Below are 7,381 nucleotides of genomic sequence, written 5' to 3'. Positions count from 1 at the left end.
TGATTTTTATTCACTTGATTTTTAGATTCACTTGTTGATAGGTGTGTATTTGTTGTTCATAATTTTTATCTTTATCTTCTTCCTCTTCTTCTTCTTCTTCTTCTTCTTCTTCTTCTTCTTCTTCTTCTTCTTCTTCTTCTTCTTCAAGAGTAGCTTTCAGCATTTCATATAATACTGATTTGGTGGTGATGAACTCTAGCTTTTTCTTATGTGTGAAGCTCTTTATCTGACCCTCAATTCTGAATGATAGCTTTGCTGGGTAGAGTAATCTTGGTTGTAAGTTCTTGCTATTCATCACTTTGAATATTTCTTGCCACTTCCATCTGGTCTGCATAGTTTCTGTTGAGAAATCAGTTGACAGTATGAGTGCTCCCTTCTAGGTAATAAACTGTTTTTCTCTTGCTGCTTTTAATATTCTCTCTTTTGCTCTTGGCATTTTAGTTATGATGTGTCTTGGTGTGGTCCTCTTTGGATTCCTTTTGTTTGGGGTTCTGTGTGCTTCCTGGACTTGTCTATTTATTTCACCAGGTGTGGAAAGTTTTGGGGCATTATTTTTTTAAAATAGATTTTCAGTATCTTGTTCTCTCTCTTCTTCTGATACCCCAATAATTTGGGTATTCATATGCTTGAAGTTGTCCCAGAGGCTCCTTACACTATCTTCATATTTTTGGATTCTTTTTTCTTTTTTCTTTTCTGGTTGTGTGATTTTGCTTCTTTGTATTTCAAATTTTTTACTTGATTCTTGCGATCCTCTACTCTGCTGTTGGATCTTTGTATATTATTTTTTTCTTTCAGTCAGTGTATGCTTAATTTCTAGTTGGTCCTTTTTCATATCCTCAAGGGTCTCATTAAATTTATCGACCTTTTCTAGAAAATTCTTGAAAAATCTTATAACCATGATTTTGAACTCTATATCCAGTCTTTTGTTTTTCTCCATTTCTTTCATTTGTGACCTTTTTCTTTGTCTCTGCATTTTGGCTGCTTCCTTGAGTTGATAGAGTGGCTTTGTGTGCTAGGTGTCCTATAGGGCCCAGTGGCTCAGCTTCCCCAGTTACCTGAGGTGGACATTCTTGGTGCACCCATTTGTGGGCTGTATGCATAGTCTTGTTGTAGTTAAACTCTCATTGTTGTTGATGTCACTGACAGGAATTGACCTCCAGGCCAATTGGCTGTGAGGATTAGCTGTGTCTACGATGGGAGAACTGTGCTTGAGACACCCTTATGAGGCAAGACTTGCTTCAGTGAAGCTTTGGTGCTCACTGAGTCTGCCCCCTGAGTGTGTCCCTTATGAATCTGAGAAATTGTAATCTGGAGGATCCTATTCTGATACTGGCTCTTGGATCTCCAAGGAGGTGCAAATTTAGCCTCTGCCTGAGGCCACCCAGCAGGAGCTACAGAGAGATCTGCAGATTTCTCTTCTTTGTTTGGGTTTTGGATGTGCCAGATGAGGCCCATCTGTGAGGCAATGCAGGCTGCTTCCTTTGGATGCTCTGGGTCTCTCTGACTCAGCTATAGTTTGTTAGGTAAGTTTAGAATTTAAGGGACCAGGCCATTCATATGCAAAAGCCTATGCTCACAGCTTGGGTGGGATGGAGTCTCAGGGCAGAGCTAACAGCAATGGTCTCCCATCAGCCCTGTCCTAAGTGGCCCCTGGATCTCAATATCTTGTGGTAATCGCTGCAAGCACCTCTGAAAGAAAGCCACCCTCAAGTTCCACACACTTCTAGACAGTCCATTTTCTCCCTGTATGAGTCTGGGCCCCCAGAGTCTCACCCAGAACTGGAGTTTAGAGCAGTCGGGAGCTTGTGTCTCGCTCTGGCTTGAAAAAGCCAGCCATGTACTCAGTTGCCAGCTCTCTTCACACACATATGTCTCCGTACCTCTGCCTTCCTCACCTCCTCTGAGTCTCAGTGTGCTTTTCTCTTCTCTTATAGTTATAGAATTTCCACTCAGCCAGTATTCCTGTGGTTCTGGATGATGCCCGTTTTGTCTTTTAGTTGTAGTTTTGAAGTTGTTGTGTGAGGTGACAGGTTCAGGTGTTTACCTATGCCGCCATCTTGGTTTCTCCCTGTGCTCACCTATCTTTTGATTGTATTGTATTTCTTTACTCCCAGAAAAGCATTCATTTGGTGTTCTAGTTGACTTGTGCATAATATTTACTATTAACTAGGAATTAGAGTAATAATTAGAGTAATTTTTTTTTTTTTTACAATAAGTCAATATGGATGTGAAATGTATCAATTTTCTATAGAAAAATAGCTTGGAAAAGGTTGTTAGATCATTAAATCTGTTTGCCTATTTCTATTTTCCCTCCAAGGCCCAATAGAATATGCTGGTGAGAAAAATTGGCAAAGTGAATTTTAAAATTCAAGTTGTAATTTATCTGACTTAGGGACAAAAACTAAACAGATAAATGGAACCTGGATGCCCCTTCTCCTGAGAGAATGGAGGACTAGCACTTCACTAATTTGGCTGTGATAGCTAAGTTTATTATATGTTTACACTGCTGACTTAAGTACTTCATACAGAGAATGTGTAGCAAAAGACAAGTGCTGCTCTTTAGCTTGGCACTAAAAGTGGGCAGGTGGCATCACTTTATGTACTAGGTGCAGTCTGGAAAATGTGTTTGCAAAATGAATTTTTATTAAAAAAAACTAGATGCCTGGTGCATGAAATTCATGTACAGGGGTGTGAGTCCCTCAGCCCAGCCTTCACCCTCTCCAATCTAAGACCCCTTGAGGGATGTCCGACTGCCCATGGGATCGGGACTAAATGGGCAGTCAGATCTCCCTCTCACAATCCAGGACTGCTGGCTTGCAACCACTTGCCTGCCTGCCACGCTGATCACTCTAACCATTCCTCTGCCAGCCTAATCAATACCTAACTGCTCCCCTACTGGCCCAATTGCCCCAACAGCCCTCCCCTTCTGGCCTGGTCACCCCCAACTGCCTTCCCCTGCTGGCTATCTTGTGGTGGCCATCTTTGACTACATGAGGGTAGCCATATTGTGTTGGAGTGATGGTCAATTTGCATATCACCTCTTTATTATATAGGATAACACATTAAATTTTCTGTAGGTGACAATTTAAAATAAATGTTCAATTATAGTTTATTTTCAATATTATTTTGTTTTGTTTCAGGTGTATAGCTCAGTGGTTAGACAATCATATACTTTGCATAGTGTTCCCCTCAATATTTACAGTGCACATCTGGCACCATATATAATTATCACAATATGATGGACTATATTCCTTATGCTTTACTTTACATGCCATGCTTATTTTGTAACTACCAATTTGTACTTCTCAATCGCTTCACCTCTTTAACCTACTTCTGTAACTTCTCTCCTCTCTGGCAACTACCAGTTCACTCTGTCTGAGTCTGTTTCAATTTTATTTGTTCATTTATTTTGTTCTCTAGATCTCACATATAAGTGAAATCATACGGTATTTGTCTTTCTCTGATTCACTTATTTCATTTACCACAATACCCTCTAGGTCTATCCATATTGTTGCAAATGGCAAGGTTTTATTCTTTTTTATGGCTAAGTAATATTCCATTGTATATATGTACCACAGCCTTTTTATTTACTTGTCTACTTATGGGAACTTGGGTTGCTTTCATATCTTCGCAATTGTAAATAATGCTATAATAAACATTACAGGTTTTTATATTTATTGTTTATATGTTCTTTCAAATTAGTGTATTGGGTTTCTTTGGATAAATAGGAGGTAGACAAATCTAAACATAAATTCTATAATGATTGTTTTTAAAGGTAAAGCTAGCAATTCATTTTATAAATTCAATCCTAATGTTTTAATTTTAAAGCAAGGTAATACATCACCCTGTATTCCAATCCCATTGACTTTTAATTACTTGGCTACAAATTGAGAGGATTGTATTAAGTGGTGCTTCCTACGAGCACATTCACATCTAAAATTCAGGTCTCTAATTTCAATGTTTTAGTGACTAGTTTTGTTCAAAATAAAGGAGGATTTAGACTCAGATGTTAAAAGATTCTAAATCTGCGTTTTAATAAAGAAGTCACTAGTCGTACATGGTTATTGAGCTCTTGATATATGTTTGCTCTGAATTGAGATGCACTGTAAATTGAAAATACTCATTAAATTACAAAGACTTAGCAAAAAAAGAGAAATATCTCATGAATAAATTATTTTTATATTGACTACATATTGCATTGATAATATCTTAGATATATTGGGCTAAATAAAACATTTTGAAATGAACTGCATGTCTTTTGTTTTTACTATAAATGTATTTTTTTAAATTTCAATAATTTAAATTTGGGCAATTAATAGTCTAATAAATTTAAAATAGAACATTTTAACTTTCACTTATGGCTCATAGGATGTTTTTATTGGGCAGTTCTACTGTAAAAAGATAGCATGTCCTACAAAGGAACCCTCCTGAAGAGGAAAAGTCTCCATCACTGGTGTTAGTCAAGGCAAGCCCTGATGATGTAGAAGAAATTCTTCAAAGATAAGATGAGCACATTATTTTCTAAAATATAGTTCACTGAACACTGGTCTTGCAAGGTGCCTCACCAGGGCCCAGGGAGTTTTTAGGCAACCCTGTGCTACTAAATCCTTATTATTGATGCACAACTTTAATTGCATAATGAAGTCAGTAATGAAACCTGCTTTTTTTTTTTTTTTTGCATTAATCCACTGTTTCCTAAATTCATTTGAAACAGAATCCTTTTTATTTCTTAAACTAGAGGCCTGATGTGCAAAAGTAGGCCTTTTCAGCCCCGGTGGCTGCCTTGATCCCTTGCAACTGTGGAGGCTGCCTCAATACCATGGCTGCAGCCCTGGCTTCATCTGGAAGGCCATCAGGAGGGACGTCCAGATGGCTGTTTGGTCCTTTTGCATATTATGCTTTTACTATTATAGATGGTAAATAGTAGTACTCTCTGGACTCAAAAAAGTTACTCTGGGAAATGCTGGAGTATTAGATAATCACCAGCTCCCTTTTGTCTGTTGTATATTTATGGGAAGTTTATAGGAACTCATCTCCTGTAAATTGTATTTCTGTTGATGCATGTTTCTTTTGTAAAAAAAAAAAATCCTTTCACCAGTCTACATAAAATATTTGTAAAATATATTTTATTGGTTTTTTACAGAGAGGAAGAAGGAGGGATAGAGAGTTAGAAACATTAATGAAAGAGAATCATCGATCAGCTGCCTCTTGCACACCCCCTACTGGCTGACGCTCAACCCACAGGCTGACGCTCTATCCACTGAGCCAAACTGGTTTCGGCTACATAAAATATTTTATTTCACTTTCTAAGCTACTTGAAACACCACTGGTTACACCTGTGTGTGTTGGCAATCATCCTCTTTAAAAATTCAATTTTTCCTGCTCCCTAGAGAAGGTATAGAGTCAAGGGTTTAAGGAACCAGGAGACTGGGGCACCAGCAAGTGTTGAGAGATACAGAAGGAGAGGTGAGAGGATGCTGAAAATAATTTTTAAAAATTTTATGTTTAATGTATTTCTCATGAAGAAAAGTGTTGTTATGGGTTACACAGGTTTTTCTGAACCTGCTAGAGAAACAAAATACTATGATTTATAACTTTGTTTTCCAGTAAAATTTCATTCAGCACTCCCAAAAGCCTATTTACAAGAAACATTAGGAACGTAAATTATAGTTGGACACTACCAATATATAAATAGACTCAGAAGCTCAGGAAATAAAAAGTAATCAATATCTTTATTTGTTTCAATGTATTACCTTGCTTTTCCCAATAAGCCCTTTGTTTTCCCAAGGAGTGAGAAGATGAAGAGGATGACAAAGTAAAATTTTTTACGACAATGTTTATAGAATCCTATGAATCATAAAGGAACATCAAGAAGGCATCATCAACTACTTCCCTAGGTTACTGAACAGTGAGGTTTTTATTCTTAAAAATATTCTTTCATAGGACAAACCAAATTTTCTTCTCATAAAACATGTAAGGAGTACATTGACACATACACACACACACACAAACACACACAAACACACACACAAACACACACACACACACACACACACACACACACTAAAAAAGCCCAAACACTTGTTTATAGTTCCTAAGGAAAAATAAGATGGTTTGGATACAAGGGAACAGAATGATAATTTCACTTGCAATGGGTCTGCATTGACTGGAGGTACTTGAGCAACCAGGGAGCCTGAAATGGTTGTAGGAGCATGAAGAATTTAAGTGGCACTAAGATATTATCATTTTATTAAAAAATAGAAATAATGCAAATTAAAAACCTATTCAGAGATGTTGGACATTGTTTTAAATAGATTTCAGGATGGCTTTCTTGCACTTGCCCTTCCTGTTGAATTACCAAATGATGATGTTTCTTTTACTAATCAGCATTTTTTGAAGTATAATTTACATACAATAAATAAACCAATTTTAATTTTACAAATGGATGAGTTTTAAGAAATGCCTGTAGTCATATCATTACTATAACCATCATGATATATGATATTTTCATTATCCTAGAAGGTTCCCTTGAGCCACTCTGTGGTCTATTCTCATTTGTTATCTTCAGACTCTGGTGACCACTAATCTGCTTTTACTATTGTTTTCCTTTTCTAGAATTCTGTGTGGATGGAAGATTATCATATACAACATCTTCAGTCTGGCTCACTTTAATTAGCATAATGCTTTGAGAATAATCCAATAGTTTGCCTTTTTCTTGTTTAGCAACATTTCGTGGTGGAAATACACCATAATTTGTTTATTTATTCACCTATTGATGGAGACTTGAGTTCTTGACAATTTTGTTTTATAATTATGAATAAAGCTACTATAAATGTTAGTAGACAGGTCTTTATGTGAACATAGATTTTCATTTGTTTGACTTGGGACATAGTTAGGAACAGGATTGCTGAGTGTATGTTAAATATATATTTAACTTTATAATTATCTCCCAGACTGTTTTACAAAATGACTGTACCATTTTGCATTCCCACTGGCAATGTATGAGAGTTCCAGAATGTAGACATCCTCACTGACCTCTATTGTCAATCTTTTTGAGTTGTAGCCATTATATTGGTTGTGTGCTGGTAATACATTGTGGTTTTAACTTGCATTTATCTAATATCTAATGAGTATCTTTTCATGTAATTATTTGTAAATTATATATCATTTCTGGTTGTATTATCTACTCAAAACTTTAACCCTATATTTTAACCACATTATTTATCTTATTGTTGAGTTCTTTATGCATTTTGTATATACATTCTTGGTGAGATATGTATTTTCCACATCATTTTCTCCCAGTCTGGCTTGATGTTGTGTTTTCTTGGTCTTTTAAAAAGACAAATTTTTAACTTTGCTTTTATTTGTGCTTATTGTTTTC

The sequence above is a fragment of the Pipistrellus hanaki genome, assembly GCF_964339955.1.
Source record: "Pipistrellus hanaki genome assembly, chromosome: 3".
In the NCBI taxonomy this organism is placed as follows: Eukaryota; Metazoa; Chordata; class Mammalia; order Chiroptera; family Vespertilionidae; genus Pipistrellus; species Pipistrellus hanaki.
Note: the sequence above shows the minus strand (reverse complement) of the source record.